Below are 24,163 nucleotides of genomic sequence, written 5' to 3' on the forward strand. Positions count from 1 at the left end.
AACGCTGATACTTCAAGCTTCAAGCTATTGCATCATATGATTTATGGATTTGGCATGCATATTTTGGTATGGTCGGCGCAAACAATGATATCGTTGTGTTGAATTCATCTCCTTTATTTGACGATGTCATAGAGAGAGTTGCACCGGGGACATCATTCTATGCAAACGATGTCGAGTACGAGTACGGGTACTACCTAGTTGACGGTATTTACCCAGAGTGGGCTACGTTGATGGGTAGTTTTTTCATGCCCGGACAATGACAAACGTCTATATTTCAAGAAAAAAAATGAATCGGCAAGAAATGATATGGAACGGGCATTCAATGTACTAAAGAAACAATGGAGCATAATTGCTCAACCGGCGTGTTTACTCCGCAAGGATAGGTTAGTAAACATTATGTATACTTGCATCATCTTACATTATATGATAATTGAGGACTCGGGCCAAGGAGCTTGACAAGACGACTACGATGATGTGGGATCATCGATCATACTACTAGTGAGAGACTTTGTAACTTGTTATACAAAACAAAGAGAAACATTCAAATCTTTGATCGGATTTGATAGAACATTTGTGGTTGAACAAAAATAATTACAACATCTGTTCTTGGACTTGTCATCGCTTGGATATTTAGGTTATGATTTTATTTGCTCAAAATCATTCACAAGCTACCAAATTATATTTGTTCTTATTGGCGTGGCTAATTCAAAGCCTTAGACACATCATCAGTAAAAAAAATTACTATTAAAGAAAAAAAACTTAAGTAAAAAACTCGTTACAATAATCTCAGTTGATCACACACTCAAAACATTTGCTCAAGCCTTATATTATGGGTGGAGGTATGTGTTTGGGTTCGGATTCGGCTGAACCCAATCTTTTTTCAGTTTTATACAAAAGTAGAAAAATAACCCAATTGCAAAGTAATACAGAAGTCAAAAAATAATTATAAAGTAGCCCAAAAAGACAATAGCCAAATTATGATATATAATACCTAAACAAATATTTAATAAAAACTTGGGAGAAAAAAAAAAGAAATGGCTAACGGGATAACTATTGGATAAATGACGATTATAAGAATGATGCTTGCATATGCTATATTGAAAATGAGTTGTATTTTTAAGTCGCGATTGAATATGTAATGAATTGTTTCAAAACATGAAAATTCGAAAGGAAAGTTTATAATATGTAATTTATTTTTTTATTTAAAACGACTTTGTATTTTATTGAATGTTGACGATGCGTTTTTGTTATGATAATGATATTCATTTTATTTATTTGAATATCAAATATTGAAAAATATCAAACTCATAGAAAAAGATTCCCGTCTCTGCCATAGCTTACAACTTGGAAACTAAACTAGCTTAACCCACTTGTCCTTTCATATTCACAAACTCGTGAATACATTTTCACAATTTATGTATCAAAACCGTAATAACACCAACATGAGGGACTTTAGTGAAACTTACACATCAATAAATATCACCTCCTTAATTTATCTAGTCCAACTATTACTATTACTGCTTAAAAGCAAGAAGCAGTTTCAATATGGAAGTGATGATGATGAATGCGGTGTGTTTTGGTGTTGCAGTGGCGTTGGTGGTGGCAATATGCGGGTGGAGATTCTTGAACTGGGTTTGGTTACGGCCGAAGGCGATAGAGAAGAGTCTTAGAGAGCAAGGGTTGAACGGAACTCGTTACCGGTTGTTGTTCTGAGACTTGAAAGAGATAGACCACATGACAAATCAGGCTAAACTTAAACCCATCAAACTATGCGACAGTCTTGTTCCACGAGTCATACCGTTTTACTATACCTCTGCAAACACTTATGGTAAGGGCCAGCTTTCTTTCCAACGTTCCCATTCCCTTTCCATTTTGTATTGATAATTAAAAATATATAACTAGTGAAGTAGTGATTGCTTCATGCGCATTGAGCGAAGAATTCGGTCGGTAATACACCAGCGTTGTAGCGGTGAGTCGACGTGAATTTGATCGGTATCAATTATGATCATTACGTAGCATAATTAAGCCCAAAAAATAAATTCTTCAAATAACATATAAAAAAAGTTCAAAATATTTAAAACTACGTTTGTTCGGTCGGTAAAACACTAGTGTTGGTAAACCCGGGTGTTGTCGATAAACCTGAGCATTAGTAAAACCCTTGTTTTGGTCAAGATCAAACTTAGAATGTGAGGTAGTGTGTTCTTCACAAAATAGACAAGTAATTGCGGTAAAGTAAATGGTTGACACGAGATATAGCGAGGATAAACCCCTGATCCTGGTGAGGATCGCCTGAAAAAAACCTCGGGAGGGAAAAATTATCCGACTGCCTCAGATTTATTATATAATGGTGATTACAGGTCGAGAGCTGATTGCAATGGTGTCTAAGTTACAGTAGTGCAAGTGTTTTGAGTGGAAAAGTGTTGTGTCCCTAACCATGGCAATAGCCTCTATTTATAATAAAGAAAAATAAATAATATCCCGGAAATCTCACCCAGTATCCCGAAAATCTCGCTCTTCAACTTGGGCAGCAGTCATGACTGTTAACATTGATATTCAGGCGTCTTTCCTAAGTTAGTTCCCGGGTCTTCAACATAACATCCTTCCATAATAGTACACACATTCCAATATTACCTTTGTTATTAATGGAAACAAGGGTAACTGCCTCCGAGAATCCAGCCTGATTAATAGGACTTTAACTTGGTCAACACTTCTAGCATTTCCACACGTTTTTCTTCGGTTTGTTTCGCGAGCCTTTTTGGTTAGTTAAATCACCAATGCTCACCTGCAATAATAAGTCAAAGCCAAGATCGAAATAAACCGTTAGTACTCAGGGATCCGGCTGATATCGGGGATCCTGGAGCGTCAAGGATCCTGGGTCATAAAATTGACCCATAACAACCCGAACGTTATGGTGGCGAGTCAACGTGAATTTGGTTGGTGTCTCATGTTCAATACATGTGTAAAACTCGAGCGTTGATAAAATTCGAACGTCGATAAAACCCGAGTGTTACGACGGCGTGCTAACGTGAATTCGATTTGTATCAGTTACGCTTGTTATAGTATAAACAAAACTAAAAAAGAACTTTGCAAAAAAAACCCCTAAATTGGTCAACCAAGCATAGTTAAGTGAACCAATAGAAATCTTGCGACATCGAGCTTTGCTTTTTGTATTTTTTGTATAATGTATATAATAATATTTTTAAGTGGTGATATGTGTGGAGTGTTGCTCCCATCAATCACGTATTTCCCTATTCTTTTCATGTTTTTTGAATGTTACTCTTGTAGTCTTGTTTATAAATTAAATAAAGATTTTAAGTGTTGATGGGCTTTCTTGTTATTTGTTCGTATACTATATCTAATATGAAGGGTGTTGATGGGCTTTCTTGTTATTTGTTCATATATTATTATATCAAACTAGTATCACATCCCAACCTAAGACGGAAATGTCCGGACGCAAATTAATTGCTCACAGCTCACAAGGCACTAGCATAACAATATTAGTGATATTATCAAATTATTTTATTAAATTTAAATCAAGTACATAACTCGAAAGAAATATACAAATAGAATCCAAGACAATCATAATTCTTGTTTAATATAATAACCAAAAAGTAAAATAAACTATGTTCTTTAATGACTTCAACCATTCAAGACAAATATCCTACAATATGCATAAATAAGGGTTGTCAACAACACATGTTGAGTTAGTAATCATCATATTTTGATGTAATAATATAATATATAGAAAATAAGCAAGGCAATATTGTAAGTATCAACAATTAAACAATGAGCACGTAATTGGTGTCGGTTGACTATTGCCTTGCGAATTGCGCTTTGGCTAGCATATGATAGACCTCAAATGAAAGACTTTAATGACAGACCTCTCCAAGTGCGATAAAATAAACAAATAAGCAAGTAAGCGTGTGGCATATAAGCATTCAATTATTAAACATACAATAATCATGATTTGTTAGTTGTGTATAATAATTAATATGTAATATGAAAATAATATTTGGTACGCATAAAGCCCCCCCTTAGTAATTAGGTGAGATAGAGATAACAAGAAAGAATTAAACGACGCTCGAGTCTTTAACACGTTGACTGATCCAACATGAATGAACTTGTAAATTTGATACAGTAAAGTAGAATTAAAAACGAGAACATGGCTGCTGGGATCAAGTCAAACGGATGAATAAAACTCAAGATATTAGATTTTTAACATTAAGCGCGCTGGTACTGTTCAGAATCCGAACTTTGAATCGGGAGTCAGGTTCTGATCAGTACACTCAAAATATCAAAACAAACGTAAAATTCTTCTGTCCCAAAAGCTAGTTTTGAATAAAAGGTATAGTAATTGAAAAGGTACCAAAATTGACTTTTATAAACCTAAATGAGTCAGAATCAAATGGACCACCGAAACTCTCTCAATCAGTGAAATTGATTGAGGGAATTTGTTAATTATATGAAAAAAAAAATGTTTTACTAAAAGACAACTTACCCGGAAAAATAAAGAAACGATAAGAAAATACAAGTCAATGGTCTTAAAGCTTGAAAGTCAAACCATATAATGAAGTTTCTTGAAGAAAAGCATCATGAACACCATATGAATGAAAATTTAAGATGGAGGTTGAGTTTATAGAAGTTTTTTAGGGTTTATGGCATGCCTTGATTAAATATTAAGAGTTAAAACTTGTTTATCAGGTAAACAACTCGATTAGGAAACGAAATAATGAATTGATGATGAAATCGGGTGTTTTAACTAACAAAATTCATTTTTATTAGTTAGGGAGTGAATTTGGACACGTTATAATATCATGGGAAAGGTAAACATACAAAGGAAGACAAAAATGGAAAGTATGAGAAAGATTTGTGATCACACAAAAAACCCCTCAACAAAAAATTCAAAAACAATAATAAAAAAATCATAACTCAAAAATAAATAAAAACAAACAAAAATTTAAAAACTCAAATGTTTCTCATACTTTGTCATTCTCGTTCCAAAAAACGACGAAAAGACACAATAACAAAAATGAACAAAAGACACTGTTATAAATAAATAAGACACAATGTATCGCAAAATATAACACAATGTCGAACAAATATAACACAATATCAAGAGAAAAAACACAATGGCAAGGAAAAAAAGGCACAATCAATCACAAAAATAATCCAAAAACACAATGATAAATAAAAGACACAATGATCTTTTCCCTCAACATTATGTCTTTTTTTTAGAATGAGAAAAACAATGAAAACATTTTTGTGTTTTTATTTTTTTCGTTTTTTACTACATTTTTAGTTATGATTTTTTTATTATTTTTTATTAATTTTTTTGTGTGGGTACAAATTATTCTCATCCTTCTCATTTTTGTCCACTTTTGTAGAATACTTGACCCATAATATTATATAACCTATCTTGAGGCTTAAGTCTAGGCATTTGGGTCAACATAGACATGATTTAGCATTAAAAATGAATTAAAGGTTCAAAACGAGTTTTTAATTGATTTGATGGGTCCCCCGTGCAGCACGTGGGAACAAGAGTGTTTCCTACGCGCGGCTTGGAGAGGGGGTATCTGACCAAAGTTTGTTTTTTTGACGATTTCAGCCCCTGTCGTCACACCCCAACCTACGGCGGAAATGTCGGGTGTGAACCGTTGGTTCACAGCTCACAATGTACTATCATATAATATAAATATGACAATAATCTATTAATTCATTTATTTCAAAATTTCAATTTAAGTTCACAAGTTCCAAACATGACAAATATAATCCAAAACAAATAAATAATCCCAAAACAAAATAATAGTGCAAATATTCTTTATTTTATTTTCTAAGGTCTTTCTATGCGTTCTTCACCTTAGCTTCAAATCAACTAGTAACCCGCATATGCGTAGAAAATAAACAATAGGTTTTGTCAACACGAGGTTGAGTGAAATAATCACCAATTTTTCTTGATATAATAATATATGAGAAATAAGCAAACAAAATAATGCGAGTAATATCAATCAAACCGTGAGCAATTAATGTGTCAGTTGACCATTGCCATGCGAATCGGGCGTTGGCTATTGTGACAGTCATATGATCATACTATAATGTGACTATGATGGACCTCTCCGAATTCGATAAAATAAACACTTAAACAAGTAGCAATTAGCATTTAATTGAATACACATAATATTATGTTTGCTAGTTATAAGTATATATATATATATAATATAAAAATATGAACTAAATACGCATATATCCCCCAAAAGTTATTAAAAATCAGTAAAATAAGAGGGGAATGATCTCTCACCTTATTTCGTAGGCGAGTTTGCAAGAAATAATAATAAAAAGATATTAAAATAAGTGAATCGTCCTTTAACGCGTTGTCTGAGATAAACCGAACAGACCTGAAACTTTGAGACAAATAACTAAAATTATAACCGAGAACATAGCCGCTGTAATCGATCCAAAAGGATGTCTAGAACTCCGGTTATGATATATTTAGCTTTTAAGTGAGCTGGTACTGACCAGAATCCAAACAGCGAGTTGGTCAGTAGCCTTAAAATCTCAAAATAAAAATAAAAGTCTTCTGGACCGAAAGTCAGTTCCGACCAGAAGCGATAGAAAACGATTGATCAAAGTTGTTGACCAATATGGCCTTAAATGGGTTGGAGTCAAATTGACCCGTCAGTTCCCCTCAATCTAAAAAATTGATTAAGGTTTATTGACTATTGAGCAATAATGAACAACTTATCAGTAAACAACTTACCCGGAAAACACTTGAATCAATGAGAAAGCGGAGTCAAAGGTCGGTAAGAAAGCAAAGTCAACGCAAACACCAAGTCTAGGATGGTTTTCTTGGGGCTTAAATCAAGCGATTCGGTCTAAAAATAACCGATTTTGCATTAAAATACGAACTAGGAACTAAAATAACAAAGAGATATGGTGCAGACCCTTGGCCACGCCACGCGACCATCTCACCCTCCTTGGCCGCTTGGCGCGGCGTGGTCAAGGTGGGGGAGGTTTCACGTTTTGGCACTTTTAGTCTTTGTGCTTTATAAGATGTTAATTTTTGGCATTTTAAGAGTTTTTAAGCACTAAATGACTAGTTTGAATAACATAAAGGGTACAAAATGAAAATACATCCATGAATACTTATAAATCCTTGACTTTATTAATGACAAAGATCCGAATTACGTTCGCAAGTCGATAAAACAAATATGAATACGATTACAAAAGATCTGAAATGTTACAATATCCCTTACTTTTGGGAATTTCGTCCTGAAATTAGAGAATTAACTTTAGCGAACAGATGGGGATTCCCAACAAACCATAGCAACAGTATATGACTTCGTTTAGTGACTTTATCCTTGTGGTCCATAATCTCAACGTGTCTTTCAAAAAAATGCATGGTCTCATCAATACGAACTTCATCGAGAGATATTTGAAGATTACCCTCGGCTAGACACTTCTTCAGATTCGCTACATGAACCACCGGGTGAACGCTTGAGAGTTCTGTAGGAAAATTTAAGCTTATAAGCAACATGACCAATTCTATCGAGGATTTCAAAAGGACCAACGAAACGAGGAGATAACTTTCATTTCTTTCCAAATCTAACCACTCCTTTCCACGGAGAAACTTTAAGAAGAACTCGATCACCAACATTGAACTCTAGAGGTTTCCTTCTTTTATCTGCATAACTCTTTTGATGACAACGAGCGGCAAGAAGATTATGACGGATTTGAGCAATACGGTTGGTCATTTCTTGAACTAACTCAGGACCAGTAATTTTAGATTCCCCGACTTCGTTTCAACAAATCAGAGAGCGACACTTGCGACCATAAAGGGCTTGGAAAGGTGCCATTCCAATACTAGAATGAAAACTGTTATTATACGAGAACTCGATGAGCGGTACGAACCGCAACAATCTCCCACTTGAAGGCTTTGCACGAACCCAAGCCAACAATCTCCCACTTGAACTAACCCAAGACCAAAGCCTTCACAAACCCAGCAATCTCCCACTTGAAGGCTTTGCACGAACCGCAACAGCCACCCAAATAAAACCTTGTACCAAGTAACTCCAGTAATCTTTAATAACATAATTCCACCAAGCCTTTAGTTCTAAGAACAAGCTAAAACTTCAACAACGGAAGTTCTCCAAGCCTTCAGTTCCCCATAAACAAGCTAATATTTCAACAATCCAATCCACCTAATTGCAGCGGCCGGCCTTTGCATAATTTTCCCAAAAGGCCCATTGAAGCACCCTAGCTCCAATACGGTCATCACAGACCTAATCATGGAAAAACCAGCCAATGATTCATCTTCAATCTCAACTGGCGCCTACTTACTCACACAACCGGCTCCAGAGACTTCTAGAAGAATGAACACTTTTCTAATAGAGCAAGCACCAATGAGATAATTTTCATTTGAAATTTCGGTCTCAAAACCCCAACGTCATTGTGTAACTATACCTGAAACTCCCTATGCTCCCACTGTTACCAAATCACCGTCAAATTTTAAACCTCCGAATACACTTAATATGACATCCATGTGGCTTTAGGATTCATGCTTGCTATATGAACCCACTTAGCTCTACCCGATGCAACGAGCCAAGACTTTTACCAGAAAACTCTTCAATAATAGAGTCCTGATGCTTCATTGAAGTAAGTAACAAGAAAATGTAACACAACATAATCTCCAACCCAAGAGTCTTCACTGCCTTCCAGTGAGTCCCAATGCATCACTATTGACACATTCTCAGAAGCAGAATTTACCATCTATGGACATCGACTCTATAGAATGTCCCATACCTTCATGCAGCCCCACTAAGTCAAAATATGCTTAGCTCCCACTGTCTTTGTTATCCCAACCCATGCCAAAACAACACTCATGAGTTGAATCTCCACTCATACTTCCCTGGCATAAAGCCTCACCCAATACAAGTACAAAGATCCCTCACATGTCGAAACACTAATCACCACCGAACAAGAATAGTTTCACAGCTCTAGACCAGCTAATAGGCAAACGGTTATAATGGTAGTTGAGCTTTCAACGAAAAGAAAACGGTACCAAGGGTTCTATGACCGTGCACACGATCAGTTAACTCAAACCCTAACCAAAAGATCATCCAAATGAGCAATAGATCACATGACTTGTCATCTTTTTTTTCACTTACGTCGTCACCAGCACACCCATTGGTTCCATTTTCTCAAGATTTATCCCACGTCAGTACCACATCCAAGTTCCTTTTGACAAACCAGCCAACCGAAACCATAACCGATGAACATTCCGATCATAACTATCCCGCCTTCAACTCAGGCTAATCATTTGCAGACAAATATGAACCCGAACCCAACTGAACCTCACAAAACACGGTTAAAATAATCACGATTGATAACCACGGTCAAACCCGGACTCGAAAACAAAACCTTATGAATCCAAGCGTCTTAAACTTGTACTTGCGTAGCAAAATAGTCGATGACAATGCCCGTCTACTCAAACTCCATGGAACACAAAAGACAAAAGATACCCTATTTTTTTCTTATCAAACAAAAAAATAAACAGAGATATAACATTTTCTTTTGTTTTTGTCACGAAACAATGACGCCAAATGTAAAATAAAAAAGAACATGTCTTTTGAATGCACAAGGACCAATTTCCATGATTCCATGACCAACAGCAACTAGTAATTAACCCAAAAATTATGGCCCACCTGGGTTTATTACGGCACCTTTTGATCAAAATATATAGGGAAAGAAGCCGAAGCATTCTGGACTTCCATCTTATAACAAAACACGCTTGCAGCACAGTAGCACGCCACGAGAATCACCCAATACCAGACTTCGCTGTACATCTGACTTTAATCGCACCGACTACCTCCTGTCTCGATTTTTCGGTCACACCTTTGGCAAAAACAGTCAGCAATCATCCCCCGACCCCCGTTATGGAACAAACCCAGCCCGGTTAACGAAGACAACATTAAAGGATCTCAGTCAAAATACCTCGGTTCCAAGAGTTATTTATGTGTCGGCTAAGAACGCCGACCACTAACCCTAACTGAACACTATAACGACTTTTGATATTTGACCTTTTTCATTCACGACACTGAAAAAACTAACTAACCACCTCTCTCTCAGACACATATTCCTGCTCCAAAAAAGTTTCTTTGATCGATTCAACCACCAAAACCCTTAACCAATCTGACTTCAATCATCAAATGCAAAATACAAACCAAAATCAAACTGCGAATCATTTTTTTTCGTGCATGAACCGAGTGTTCAACGAGCCAAAGCTCTGATACCACCTGTTAGGAACAAAGCAGTGCAGCGGAACAACACACAAATGAGTATACTCGTTTATCACGCAGATTTAAGAAAATAATAACGATAAACGACACAAATTTTACGTGGTTTGGTTCCAGCTGGGGACCTACATCCGCGAGCTGCTACTAGGTTATTTCATTATTAAGGTGCAAAGATTACAATTGATAGCAAGGGTATATATAGACATAAAACTAGGGTTAAAGGCTTAACTAACAAAAACCAATAACGGGCCCGAGCCCTTATTCTCCTTGTCTCTAATTTAAGCCCAAGCCCAAAGCCTTTACAAACCCTACAAACTTAAGCTTTTACATGTGGTTTATCTACTCTAACGGTAAAGATCAAACTTTTTTAAAAATACAATGCTTAATTCCCTATTAATTGAAAATTTTGTCACATAAGTACTGCGAAATACAAACTAGATATTGTGTAGTTTAGTATATCTATCTTTGAATATATATCATGCACTAATTTATATATATGCACATGTAATTCTTGTTGTTATATAGGTTGCACATTCTTTACGTGGATGGGACCACGACCTGTGGTGCACTTAACAAAACCTTTATTAATAAAACAAATATTGGCTAATTATAATCAATTTCAAAAGCCAAAAGGAGGGAATCCATTAGCAAGGATACTTGCAAAAGGAGTTGTACATACAAACGGGGATCAATGGGTCAAACATAGAAAGATCATCAACCCTGCATTTCATGTTGAGAAACTAAAGGTTCCATCTATGCGTTGTTTATGTTTAGATATTTAAACTAATGGAAGACCAACCTTTGATTCTAATGCATTTTTTTGTTGTAGATTATGTTACCAGCCTTTCACATTAGTTGTAGTGAGATGATTAACAAATGGGAAGGGATGACAAAAGGAAGATCATGTGAAGTTGATGTTTATCCTTATCTCCAAACAATGACCACTGATGTTATTTCACGTACGGCGTTTGGTAGCAGCTACGAGGAAGGAAGAAGAATATTTGAGTTTCAGCGATAACTAGCAAAGCTAGTTATGAAACCCAGACAGTCTATGTATATTCCAGGATCTCGGTGAGTATATATTGTTAATCCTAATGAAAGGAAGAAATTTTCTCTACCCAATTGGGAGAGATTTGCAAACATTATATAATACAATTTGTTACAATTACATAACGAAATAATCAAATTAATTAATACAATAATATAGACAAGAGCAATTTGAGGAACTGATATCAATCATTGGGATTGATATATGGTTGACTATTATCCCCCTTCAAGTGAGACGTGGGTGAACAACACAAAGTAATTCCCGAAAGTGTTCAAATTGAGGTCTCGGTAAACTTTTGGTGAATATATCAGCTAATTGAAGCTTGGTCGGAACAAAGCGAGTATGAAGCTTGCCAAACATAACTAGCTCACAGACAAAGTGGTAATACAAGTCAATGTGTTTAGCCAGTTTATAAGAGATGGGATTTTGACTCATAAATAGAGCATTGCGGTTATTATAGGGCAAAGTCGGTATGTCTGGTGGAAGAGCATGAAGTTCACGTAACAAGTTAGCGATCCAAACGATTTTAGTGGCAGCATTAGCCATAGCTCTATATTCCGAATCGCAACGTGACCTAGAGACAGTGGGTTGCTTCTTTGCACTCCAAGAAACAAGATCCCTAAAAAAACTGAATAACCATAAGTTGACCGTCGTGTTTCAATACACCAAGCCCATTTGGTATCTGAATAACCAAAAATAGTGGTATTCTTAGGATGGCAAAAAACAAGACCATGTGAGATTGTCCCCTTTACATAGCGTCGTATTCGTTTGACAAGTTGAAAATATTGGTCAGTAGGAGCATGTAGAAATTGGGATGCCTGATTAACCGCATACGCAAGCTTGGGTCGAGTAATTGTTAAGTATTGTAAAGCACCAACAATCGATCCATAGAAAGTAGGTTCAAAATAGGGAGACCCAACAGATGTGAATGAATCAGTAGTGGCGAGGGGTGTGGGCGCAAGTTTGGTGTTGAGTAGTCCGGAACGATTTAGAATGTCACATGCATATTTCATTTGGCTAAGGAACAATCCATATGTCGTGTGAATAACCTCTAGTTCCAAAATAACTTAGTGAACTCAAGTCTTTTATGGCAAATTCATTATGCAAACGGTTGATGAAGTTGGCAATAATGACAGGTTTATTACCGGTAAGAATGAGATCATCCACATAAATGAGAAGATACATAAGACAATCTCCTTGATGAAAAACAAACAATGACGTGTCAGCCAGACTACACGTAAACCCGTAAGAAAAATGAAATGAACTTAACCGTTGAAACCAAGTGCTTGGTGCTTATTTTAAACTGTAAAAAGCCATATTGAGTTTGCACACATGATTGAGAAAGCATGAATCAACAAAGCCCAGTGGTTGTTCAATATAAACAGTTTATGCGAGAGACCCATTTAAAAAGGCATTGTTCACATCTAGTTAATGTAAATGCCAATTGTTTATAACACCCAAAGACAAAACAATTCGAATGGTTGAGGCTTTCACGATCGGGCTGAAAGTATGAGAAAAGTCCAGGACCGGAATTTGGGTGAAGCCTTGGGCAACTAGGCGTGCTTTATGTGGATCAATCGAACCGTCCGAGTGGTATTTGGTGCGAAAAACCCACTTGGAACAAACTCTGTTAGCCGTTGGTGGTTGAGGTACTAAGCTCCAAGTGTTGTTGCTAATCAATTTCTTCATGCATTGCATGCATCCAATGTGGACTTTTGGAGGTGGAGCGAAACCCTTTAGGATCAGAAGCGTCGAGGAGGGTCACATGAAGGGTGTGATGTGTAGCAAGAGCGAGCATGGCATAACGTTTGGGATTGGGTTTGAATATACCAACTTTGGATCGGGTAATCATCGGATGGGCCGAAGATGATGGAAGCAGGGTTGAGGACGGGTCTGAGTTGATGAGGGGAGCATGGGATCTGAGGATGAGGGTGATGGGGTAACGTACGGTGTTGAGGGAGGTGTGGCAGCGTGTGAGGATGTTGGTGGAGGGTCGGTGGTAGCATTGGGGTGGTGGGAGGGGCATCCGCTGATATAATAGTTTCAATAACAGAGGGTGTGTGGGATGGTGCATGTACATGCAAATCATGTTTGCATAAAGTGCATGAGTAGGGGCGAGCATTTTGATTGGACCAACCCGAACCGTGATTTACCCGACCTAGACCGAAACCCAAAAAATCACATATACAAGAACCGACGATTGGTCCGTTTGGTTCAGTTTAGGTACCGGGTACCATGGGTCTCGGTCATTCGGGTACCGGGTACCATGATTTAGGTTTCAAAGTTATTTTGATTTCCAAAGTTACTTTCATATTTAATTAAATATCTTTTTAATCGATAAGCAGTTTCGCCTACCAATAATATAAGCAAATTAGTATCTTCTACCCTTTCTTTGTTATAACTTCTTTCTCAACTCTCATACCATTATCTCCAATGATGACCATTCACTGGTTTTCTCTCTCATACATCTCCGGTGATCATATATTCAGACATCCAAGCACTTCTCCAACCACCATAGATCCACTACCATCATCCCTATGAGCTGCAAATGTAGGCCTTACATGCTTACCTGGATTATAGATTATATGTTTGGTCGGGTTCAGTTTTTTATGATTTTCAGGGTAATTGACCCGAACCCGAAAATGTAAATATATGGGAACCGAATACTGCCCTATGCCATAAATCGGTCTAGGTTTTAGTCAAATTTCAGTCCAATATTCGGGTAATTTCGGGTTGACCTGATTTCTGCACACCCCTATGCATGAGGAGGGAGTGGGATCAATGGGTTTTAAGGAATAACGGGGTTTGAGGATGAATTTTGAGTGGGAGTGTTGGTATAATGGGAAGAATCCTCTTAATAAGTTAAAAGGGGTAATTTGGTCAAGTCTAAAGAGGAAGGGTTGAGTTCATAGGGAAACGAGGTATGATCAAAGCGAGCACGACGGATGATGTACATGCGCGAGGTTTGAGGGTCTAAGCATTTTATCCTTTGTATTGAGTGGCATAATCCATGAAAATACAAGGAATGCTACGAGGAGCTAATTTACGTGATGTGTAATCGCGAAGATATGGGTATACACGACATCCAAAAACCCGAAAATTGGTGTATGTTGGTAATATAGAAAAAACTTTCAAAGGTTGACTTATTTTCCAACACATCGGATGGAAAACGGTTGATAATATATGTAGCGGTGCTAAAAGCCTCAACCCAATAAGTAGCTGGGATGCGAACATGAAATAACATAGCTAGGCCTGTTTCAACTATGTGGCGATGATTCCTTTCGACTCTTCATTTTGAGGCGAGGTGTAGGTGCAAGACGAACGATGAAAGGTGCCATTATCATCAAATATTTTACGAACTTCATTAACGAATTTTGTACCACCATCACCTTGAAAAACCTTAACTTTCCTTGAAAATTGTGTTTGTACAAAACGCAAGAAAGTTATAGAACGGAGTATAAACCGTCCTTTGTTTTAAGTGGATAAAGCCAAGAAAACCGCGAATGCTCATCAATAAACACAACATAACACTTATAATGGGTGAAGGACCCAACAAATCACAATGAATAAGGTCCAAGAGGTTTGATACCCATTTTGCATTCAAATTAAAAGGCATTTTATGAGCCTTTGCAAGTAGACAAGAGGAACAATTATTAGGTTTAGGCAAAATAGAAGTAAATGACAAACAACCAAGTCTTTTTAAAACAAACATACTATCAAAGGTAACATGGCCTAAACGATAATGTCGTAGGTCAAACGAGGCTTTATTGGAAGAAACAGAAGCAACAAAAGCAAGATTGCTATCCGGGAGCATGTAGAGACCATTTTCACACCGACCTTGGGCTAGAGGTTGACTTGTTTTCCGGTCCTGAATAGTAAAAAAGGGATGGGAAAGTAAGACATCAATGGGATAATCGATGGTTAATTGACTAACGGATAAAAGATTCTTGGTTTAATTAGGAACAACCAAGACATCTTTTAATGATAAATGTTTGTTAATGTATAAGTGACCCGTATAAGAAATCGGTAATAAATTTCCATTACCAAAGGCGACTTTAGAGTTATCAGTATAAGGAGCGGTGGCATGGAGGGCACCCATGGATTTGGTCATGTAAGTAGTGGCTCTGGAGTCAACTACCCAATCTGGAGCTCCTGTAGTGACATGACATCGTGCCTGAAAAGCTTGTGCAATAGCCTCATTAGTATTAGGAGCCAAAGCAAAGGACGGTAGATAGGGATGGCGACGGACGGGTTCGGGCCAGGTATTGCTAATCCCATACCTGTACCCGGTTATAAAATTCAATCCCATACCCGGCCCATTACCCGTCGGGTATCGGGTATACCCATTAGATTGTTAGAAAAATTTCGTTAGGATTTATAATTAGATTTTTTTACCATTATAGTTATCTTATATATTTTTTTGTTTATATATGAACTATTACAAACTAAAATATAACATATTACATCTATATAAAAATTATCATAAATAAATAATAGTACTATAACTTTTGTATAACTTTATGTATAAACTTGATAACATATAAAACATAAATAATACTTTTTAATGCATATCTAAATACAAAAGGTTAAGAAAAATAAAATTAATAACAAAAAAATTTCGCGTTTTTATTTCGTGTATATAATTCGGGTAAATGGGTATGTCTTTTCGGGTAATCGGGCCGGGTATCACCAAATCCCATACCCGGCCCGTACCTGCGAAAAATTTTCAAATCTAATCCCATACCCGGCCTAATACCCATCGGGCTTCGGGTATACCTGTTCGAATGCTTCGGGTTTTGGGTATACTCGTCGGGTTCGGGTTATTTTGCCATCCCTAACGGTAGACTCGGACATTTATCGGCACAAAGCCCGTTGTTTCGGCATACTTGACATTTAGGAGGGCGACGACGACCAGGGGAAATTGTTGAGGACCAGTATGAGAACTTGAGCCATGGGAAAATTGGTCTAAGAACTTGTTTTTATTCATTGGTGAACCTGAGCCACGGAACCGTTGTTGATTTGCCGTGAAAGCAACCGGCGCAGGAGATGGTGGGTGAAGAGTTTGTAGAAATTAAAGGAAAGCAGAGAAATGTTGGTACGAACAGTAGGGAAATATTCTCAATGGTATATCCAAGTTTACATACGAACCAACGGTTCTTCTCGATGTCTTTGGAGGAATGACCGATAACGGACAACTGGTCACATATAGCCTTGAATTTACGAGCAAACTCACTAATGGTACCCGAGCCTTTGGTCTATTGCCTAGGTTATCAAGTAAAATATGCATCCTTTCACCACACATGTTGCAATAGGCAGCCTTGAGGGCCAACCAGATTTCGCGAGCAAATTTGAGACCGAGTACTTCGGCCACGGCCTATTGTATAATTGCGTACCTGGATGATGAATTCAATCAATGATGTAAACCTGTAATATTGATTTCAATTTTGGTTTCTTGAACAATTGCCTGGATTAATCTCTGAATCGTGAATCACTTTCAGATAAACCTATTTGCGGGTTACACGCAATGATTTATCGGATAAGACAGAGATTTCTGTTGATGGAATTGGACTTTGATGATTATGTGTGATGATGAAGAACCACAGATGTAACATCCCGAAATTTCAAAGGTAATATTAATTACATTACTTATTAATAGATGGGAAGTTTACTCGGGTTATCAGGGAATAAATAAAAGAATAGGAGTTGGTATGGGTCGGGCTAATGTCGGGTAATGGAAGTGGGTTATGGACTTGGGTTAATTGAGATAGGTTAAATGAGAATGGGATTTCAGGGATATAAATACCCCCAAAATCCCAAAATATCTCATTTTCTCACCAAACTCCCTAACACACACTCCTTACACCCTCAAAACACACACATTCTAACCGATCAAGATTCGGAGCCGAGACCCGAGGTTTTGTTGATAGATTTGCGTTGGTAAGGTAAGAACATATCCTCCAAAGCTAATATTACTGAAAATGGTTAGGATTGGATGGGTTAACCGGACCCGAAACCCAAACTGCCCAAATCGGACCCCTAAAACGTCGATTTTAGGCCGATTTGATGGTTGGGATTTGTAGGCGCCGACCATACGATTCCGTGGGTACCAAAATCGAGTTATTTGGCTAAGAAACGAAGGAGTTATGGGCAAACAGATCTGCAGCGCGACAACTTCGCCTTCATCTGGGCAACTTCGCCTTCAAGCGATGAACTTCGCCTGCAAGCTAAGTTCGCCTGATGAACTTCGCCTGCAAGCCAAGTTCGCCTGATAAGTTCGCCTGAAGCCAAGTTCGCCTGATGGCAACTTCGCCTAAATGGTAACTTCGCCTAAAAGCCAAGTTCGCCTAAGGTTTAACTTCGCCTGAAGCCAAGTTCGCCTAAGGTTTAACTTCGCCTGAAGCCAAGTTCGCCTGAGGTTTAACTTCGCCTAAAAGCCAAGTTCGCCTGAGGTTTAACTTCGCCTGAAGCCAAGTTCGCCTAAGGTTTAACTTCGCCTGAAGCCAAGTTCGCCTAAGGTTTAACTTCGCCTGAAGCTAAGTTCGCCCGAAGGGTTAACTTCGCCTAAAGCCAAGTTTGATTAGAAAATAAATTATAAAGCGATTAGTTAAAGTAAGCTAATACTAGGCCACCAGATTAGGTCAGGCGAGTATTGATACGTGTAACTTGTACAGTTAGCCGAGCTCAGTTAAAGAAGGGATTTACAGCTACCAGAGAAAGAAGCAGAATTCAGGTGAGTTTCTAGCCCCATTCCTTGTTATGTTTTCGGGGCTGTGTGCATACTCGATGTGTTGTTAATACATTTATCCTAAGTGATAAGTGTATGTCATATGTGAAATGTGTGATAGATATGAATGATTGTTTGTCGGTACGCGAACGATCTTCGGATAATGCGCGTACTGTCAGGTTAAAAATAAAGGTACGAATATTATATATCGTAGATGTATGAATGTTCAAATGAATACTTGTCGGGGCGTGAACGATCTTCGGATATTGCACGTAACGACAAGGGGTATGGTTGTTAATGAATGAGGTAAAGAATGCCTAGAGTGTTCTTATGTTATAATGTAAGTATGTGTGTATAGGTACACGAATGGTATGTGATATGTGTGATATGTATGAATGATTGCTTGATGGTACGTGAACGATCTTCGGATATTGTACGTACTGTCAGGTTGTAACGTTATAAATATGGTAAGTATGATATGTATGTTTATGTATATGAACGTAATAAAGTTAATAAAAGAAGGAAATGACGGTTGTATGGTTGTATGGTTACGAAAAGGGTACCGAGCCCTAATAATACTCGAGGTAGGATGTATGGTTGTATGGTAATGAAGAGGGAATCGAACCCTACTAATATTCGAAAACCAAGGGACCAGACCCTTATAATATCTGTGATGTTAAGGACCAGACCCTTATAATATCTGTGATGTTAGGGACCAGACCCTTATAATATCTGTGATGTTAGGGACCAGACCCTTATAATATCTGTGATGTTAGGGACCAGACCCTTATAATATCTGTGATGTTAGGGACCAGACCCTTATAATATCTGTGATGATAGGGACCAGACCCTTATAATATCTGTGATGTTAGGGACCAGACCCTTATAATATCTGTGATGATAGGGACCAGACCCTTATAATATCTGTGATGTTAGGGAATCGAACCCTTCTAATATTCGAAAACTAGGGACCAGACCCTTATAATATCTGTGAGGTTATAGGGCGAAAGGCTCTTTAAAATGTATGATTATGAATGTAAAGAAAGTATGTAAGTAAGAAAGAAAGTATGTAAGTAAGAATGATGGTATGAGTACTTATGTGTGTATGAAAGAAAGTTATGAGGTTAAGTACGTATGTATGTAAGAAGGTATTGCATGATATTGTATGATTAACTAGAACTCACTCAGCGTAGCTGACTTTTAGTATGCACGCAGGTGAGCTGTTTATAGAGTTAGCATGAGGATGACACACGGCATGGATTGAACGGCTGGCATCTGAAGAAAGAAGTAAAGATGTTTTAAATATAAAGTTTTGTGTTATGGTATCAAAGAAAAGATTTAATGTTTGGTAACAAATGATTGATGTTTTATATTCCGCGAAAAGTTTTAATAAACTCTGATTTGAAGAACTGTGTTTATGAGTAAATCCGACGCTAAAGTAGGGTCACCGGGTTCGGGGCCTTACAAGTTGGTATCAGAGCATAAGTTCGAGAGATTTAAGCATCCTACATGCTTAGACTCGAACAGAAAATGGGATTTAAGTAAGAAAGGAAAGAAGATGCCAGTTCAAGAATGCCATGTGTCGCTCAAGCAAGATCAGTAAAGGTAAAGTGTATGATTAAATGATATATGTTAATGAGAAAGAAAGGATATGTGAACGATAGGGATAGGAATAATTGATTGTTTGATTTGACTAACTGCTTAAGTAGAACCAGCACAAATAGACTCATAAAGGGAAGTGTATAGGACACGGAAAGCAATGTGATCAGCTAGTCACAGCTGGCCACTGTTATTACCTGTTAGCCTTGCTATCCTTGTACTAGATAGTTCCTTGAGTGATGATGTTTGTGTTTTCCCTTAGAATACTAATGGCTGGAGCAAAAAGGTTTGTTGGTAAGGGAGGTCACACTGGACGTCCTCTTGGAATACGCGTTGTCCGAGAACCTTCTGAAGAACTAGTTACTACCACGAAAAAGGATAAAAGTGAAACTTTGCAAGGACCAAGCAGCAATGAAGGGTATCAGCTGGATCCTGTTACTCAATTTGCCATTTCTTACGCTGTGGCTGCTGCAGAGAAGAAATTTCGTACTGACAAGTCTGCCGAAAACCATGCAAGGGCCACTGAGAAGGCAGGAGGAGACGGAAAGAAGGGTGATGATTATAAGGGAGGAGCGGAAAGGAACCAAAGGATCTGTAGATGTCGTGGAGTATGCGGGGAAGAAGATACTAAGGTCGCGGGAAGGGAAACATGCAAAGTGTGCGGGAAGATGCACCTAGGAGAATGCAAGGCTGGTCCAAATCAGTGCTACCGATGTGGGAAGAAGGGACACATAACTCGTGATTGCACCGAGAACCAGAAATGTTATAAGTGTGGTAAGTCGAGTCACTTAGCTAGGGATTGTGGGGGAGCAAGAACGGTGGGGGAAAAGAAGAAAAAGAACCCAACTCCAGAACCAGAGGAAGCCGATGAGGTGGATCCACGCAAAAAGAAGGCAAGGCAAGAGGGGTTCACTGCTTGTGAAAAATGTGGGAAGAGACACCCCGGAGAGTGCAGAAAGGGATTAGGTGTTTGCTACAGGTGTGGAAGAGCAGGACATTCCTCTGGGGAATGTGATGATTACCATAGGTGTCACAACTGTGGAGGACGTGGGCACCTAGCAAGGGATTGCAAGAAGCCAAAGGAAGGACATGAAGGAGAAAAGAATGAGAAGAAATGGGCTACCTCTGCTAAGCGGTCTGGCGAGATGGTGACAACAACTGATGAGAGGAAGGCCAAGGTTGGGAACAAGGATGCGTGTAAGACATGTGGGCGAGTGCACCAGGAGAATGTAAGACTGGGACAGACAGGTGCTATCGGTGTGGAAAGAGTGGGCATTATTCTCGAGAATGCCCTGATCGTCCAAAGTGCTTCAATTGCGGAAAAGCTGACCACATGGCTAGGGATTGCAAGGAATCAGGGGCGGTAGGTGCGAAAGGATGAAGACTTTGGGAAACTGCAGAGAGGAACACCTGATGAAGGAATAATTGCTCATGCAATGGTTTATTTAAATTACTTTTGCTTAAGAACTTGTTTTGTGTTAAGGTTTAAAACTTATGTTTATCTGGGGCGTGTAATTATTTTGAGTTTGGTTAAGAATGATTATTATGTTATGGTGAAATGTTGTTTTAGACAATAGTGTTAAAAGTACTAATCGAAACCCTTAGAAGGATGAGATGAGTCTTGGTGCATCGAGGGTCTCATGGACAAGCTACCTTAAATAGCTAAAACACATGACCACCATTCGATGGCTGTAAAGTCGGAAGTAGGAAGGGTAACTCAGAAAGCGAAAGCAATTCTATAAAACGTGTATATGTAAGAAGTTTTCCTTTTATAGGGAATAAGTTAGGTTTCGGGGACGAAACCTCTTTAAGGAGGGAAGACTTGTAACATCCCGAAATTTCAAAGGTAATATTAATTACATTACTTATTAATAGATGGGAAGTTTACTCGGGTTATCAGGGAATAAATAAAAGAATAGGAGTTGGTATGGGTCGGGCTAATGTCGGGTAATGGAAGTGGGTTATGGACTTGGGTTAATTGAGATAGGTTAAATGAGAATGGGATTTCAGGGATATAAATACCCCCAAAATCCCAAAATATCTCATTTTCTCACCAAACTCCCTAACACACACTCCTTACACCCTCAAAACACACACATTCTAACCGATCAAGATTCGGAGCCGAGACCCGAGGTTTTGTTGATAGATTTGCGTTGGTAAGGTAAGAACATATCCTCCAAAGCTAATATTACTGAAAATGGTTAGGATTGGATGGGTTAACCGGACCCGAAACCCAAACTGCCCAAATCGGACCCCTAAAACGTCGATTTTAGGCCGATTTGATGGTTGGGATTTGTAGGCGCCGACCATACGATTCCGTGGGTACCAAAATCGAGTTATTTGGCTAAGAAACGAAGGAGTTATGGGCAAACAGATCTGCAGCGCGACAACTTCGCCTTCATCTGGGCAACTTCGCCTTCAAGCGATGAACTTCGCCTGCAAGCTAAGTTCGCCTGATGAACTTCGCCTGCAAGCCAAGTTCGCCTGATAAGTTCGCCTGAAGCCAAGTTCGCCTGATGGCAACTTCGCCTAAATGGTAACTTCGCCTAAAAGCCAAGTTCGCCTAAGGTTTAACTTCGCCTGAAGCCAAGTTCGCCTAAGGTTTAACTTCGCCTGAAGCCAAGTTCGCCTGAGGTTTAACTTCGCCTAAAAGCCAAGTTCGCCTGAGGTTTAACTTCGCCTGAAGCCAAGTTCGCCTAAGGTTTAACTTCGCCTGAAGCCAAGTTCGCCTAAGGTTTAACTTCGCCTGAAGCTAAGTTCGCCCGAAGGGTTAACTTCGCCTAAAGCCAAGTTTGATTAGAAAATAAATTATAAAGCGATTAGTTAAAGTAAGCTAATACTAGGCCACCAGATTAGGTCAGGCGAGTATTGATACGTGTAACTTGTACAGTTAGCCGAGCTCAGTTAAAGAAGGGATTTACAGCTACCAGAGAAAGAAGCAGAATTCAGGTGAGTTTCTAGCCCCATTCCTTGTTATGTTTTCGGGGCTGTGTGCATACTCGATGTGTTGTTAATACATTTATCCTAAGTGATAAGTGTATGTCATATGTGAAATGTGTGATAGATATGAATGATTGTTTGTCGGTACGCGAACGATCTTCGGATAATGCGCGTACTGTCAGGTTAAAAATAAAGGTACGAATATTATATATCGTAGATGTATGAATGTTCAAATGAATACTTGTCGGGGCGTGAACGATCTTCGGATATTGCACGTAACGACAAGGGGTATGGTTGTTAATGAATGAGGTAAAGAATGCCTAGAGTGTTCTTATGTTATAATGTAAGTATGTGTGTATAGGTACACGAATGGTATGTGATATGTGTGATATGTATGAATGATTGCTTGATGGTACGTGAACGATCTTCGGATATTGTACGTACTGTCAGGTTGTAACGTTATAATATGGTAAGTATGATATGTATGTTTATGTATATGAACGTAATAAAGTTAATAAAAGAAGGAAATGACGGTTGTATGGTTGTATGGTTACGAAAAGGGTACCGAGCCCTAATAATACTCGAGGTAGGATGTATGGTTGTATGGTAATGAAGAGGGAATCGAACCCTACTAATATTCGAAAACCAAGGGACCAGACCCTTATAATATCTGTGATGTTAAGGACCAGACCCTTATAATATCTGTGATGTTAGGGACCAGACCCTTATAATATCTGTGATGTTAGGGACCAGACCCTTATAATATCTGTGATGTTAGGGACCAGACCCTTATAATATCTGTGATGTTAGGGACCAGACCCTTATAATATCTGTGATGATAGGGACCAGACCCTTATAATATCTGTGATGTTAGGGACCAGACCCTTATAATATCTGTGATGATAGGGACCAGACCCTTATAATATCTGTGATGTTAGGGAATCGAACCCTTCTAATATTCGAAAACTAGGGACCAGACCCTTATAATATCTGTGAGGTTTATAGGGCGAAAGGCTCTTTAAAACGTATGATTATGAATGTAAAGAAAGTATGTAAGTAAGAAAGAAAGTATGTAAGTAAGAATGATGGTATGAGTACTTATGTGTGTATGAAAGAAAGTTATGAGGTTAAGGTACGTATGTATGTAAGAAGGTATTGCATGATATTGTATGATTAACTAGAACTCACTCAGCGTAGCTGACTTTTAGTATGCACGCAGGTGAGCTGTTTATAGAGTTAGCATGAGGATGACACACGGCATGGATTGAACGGCTGGCATCTGAAGAAAGAAGTAAAGATGTTTTAAATATAAAGTTTTGTGTTATGGTATCAAAGAAAAGATTTAATGTTTGGTAACAAATGATTGATGTTTTATATTCCGCGAAAAGTTTTAATAAACTCTGATTTGAAGAACTGTGTTATGAGTAAATCCGACGCTAAAGTAGGGTCACCGGGTTCGGGGCCTTACACTTGCTATGAATGTGGCAGTACAGAACGTTTCAAGAGAAATTGCCCAAAGTTGAACCAAAGTGTCGTTGAAAGACGAACCTCATGACAAGCATC

At 38.3% G+C, this 24,163-nt stretch overlaps 1 long non-coding RNA gene across 1 annotated transcript; it reads left to right on the forward strand.

The window, feature by feature from the left end:
- The first annotated feature begins 1,578 nt into the window (after nt 1-1,578).
- Nucleotides 1,579-11,186, forward strand: LOC143553135 (uncharacterized). The gene is made up of 3 exons (XR_013138779.1): nt 1,579-1,828; nt 10,815-11,035; nt 11,119-11,186. It is a non-coding gene; the product is annotated as an uncharacterized LOC143553135 (long non-coding RNA).
- Nucleotides 11,187-24,163: the final 12,977 nt, after the last annotated feature.

This window comes from Bidens hawaiensis, unplaced genomic scaffold (genome assembly GCF_021521415.1).
Source record: "Bidens hawaiensis isolate Kalapana, Puna unplaced genomic scaffold, B.hawaiensis_p1.1 tig00017153_1, whole genome shotgun sequence".
NCBI lineage: Eukaryota > Viridiplantae > Streptophyta > Magnoliopsida > Asterales > Asteraceae > Bidens > Bidens hawaiensis.